This window comes from Crocodylus siamensis, chromosome 2 (assembly GCF_052110815.1).
Source record: "Crocodylus siamensis isolate JL-2025a chromosome 2, ASM5211081v1, whole genome shotgun sequence".
NCBI lineage: Eukaryota > Metazoa > Chordata > Crocodylia > Crocodylidae > Crocodylus > Crocodylus siamensis.
In genome coordinates this window covers 208,505,731-208,507,693 of record NC_143396.1, presented here as the reverse complement: position 1 = coordinate 208,507,693, position 1,963 = coordinate 208,505,731, and positions in this window count along the sequence as shown.

The following is a 1,963-nucleotide window of genomic DNA, read 5'->3' as shown; positions in this document are numbered from 1 at the left end:
TGTGCATCTAACCCAAAGCACCTTGCACCCAAAAATACAAGTACCTTTTATTTATTTTACAGATAAGGAAACTGAGATGTAGGGCAGTGAATTAAATGCCTTGCCCAAAGTCACTCAGCAGGCCAGTGATGTAGCCAGGAATGGCACTTGGCTGTCTAGTGTATCAGTTTAACACCATCCACTAGATTGCATTACTGGCATGTAAACCTGCGGAATACGCTTCATGTTTTTGCGCCACCTCACCAGGGTATGTCACAGTGCTGCTGAGAGGGATGCTCTTATGTATAGCCTGCCAACCCACTTCTGTTTGTGTGTGCCAAACCCAGGAAAGCTGTGGTGAATTTCCTTCAGGGCCAGCCACAGCAGCCCTCTGACATACCAGACAGAGCTACCACAGTGGATGCCATAGCAGCATTGCTACGGCATATCTAGGTTTTCTGTGTGCAAGTGGGAGGGAACCAGTGGGCAAGGTGTGCTCAAAAGCATCCTCCCTCGGATGTCACAGGCCAGAGATAATGTAGTATAGAGCTTATGGTACAGGCACATGGCTGTTTTAACAAGTAGCTTACAGACACAAGGAAATGCACCAATGTTTGTGCAAACCCATAAAGCAGAGTAGAATAGCAAAATTCAAATGGGGGATGTGGATACTATGGATAAAATGCTCTGCATATAGGATCATATGCAATAATTATGGTGTGTGGTTGGGAGAGGTATCATAGATTCATAGATACTAGGGTCTGAAAAGACCTCAACAGATCATTGAGTCTGACCGCCTGCCTTGGTATCATTATACCAAAGCTGGTAGAGAAAGGGAAAAAGGAGACAAGCAGCACACAGAGGATTTTTTTTTTTTTTTACATTAATGCAGTACAAAATAGCAAAAATAAATGGCTTGTTAAGTGTCACATGTAAAGATAAGACAGACGGAAGCACCCAGATAGGAACAATAAATGTCAAACAAAGTGGAACATCAGCAAATCTGCTAGACAACTAAAAAAAACCCTGAACTTGAGTATCAAGTATGAGATTAAAGTAAAACTGCAACCAAGTAAACTAAAAGCCAAATAAAGTAAATCCAGAAACCTTGCTTGGTGCAAAGAATTCAAACAACAGAGGCACATGCTGCATAAATAAAGCATATCCAGAACTGGCTATATAGCAGGGCATCCTTTCAGCCAATGTGCTAACAGAATGCTTGGCTTTTTTTTTTTTGAAGGTCTTGGATGTCTTTTAGACAAATGCCATTTGGAAATAGATGAAAGCTCTGAGCTAGTATGTGGCTTGCTTTAAAGAGTCTTGATTGCATTAAAAAGATAATGGGAGTCTAAAGCAAACGGAGAAAGAATGCATCATTGCTCAAGTTGAATAAGCAACAGTGTAGACACTGACAAATCAGATAGATGCCAACATGTTCTTAGACCTAAGCGATATAAACAAAGTATTAAATAAGAGCCTATTGCCAAATACCTTCACTTGAAGAATTATTATCTGACTTGGAAAAATAACAATTTTTTTCAGGCCTCAGTAATAAATAAAACAATGTATATTGGCAACTGTTAAGGGATAAGGAAATTAGCTATCTCAGCATGTTATCATACACCAGCAGCTGGATTCAACTTACGGAGAATGTTGCTTGGGATGAAATTTGCAGCAGAAGAATATCAACAAAAAATACCATTACATAATACATTTCATGGGTTCAGGATCATAGTGGAAGACATTCTGATACATGACTGTAGAGACAGCTTTGTGGAAGCTGTTACAGATTATAACTACAATCTCATTTGTCTGCTAGAAAGTGCTAGAGAAAGGAATGCAAAAAATTAATACAATAAAATTTAAATTGTAATTGACTGCTGTATTCTCTCTCTGTCATATATAGTTCTAGATAGAGAGAGAGAGAGAGAATGTGTGTGTATGTATGTATATACAGGGTGTTTATAAAGTCCTTGTGCAACTT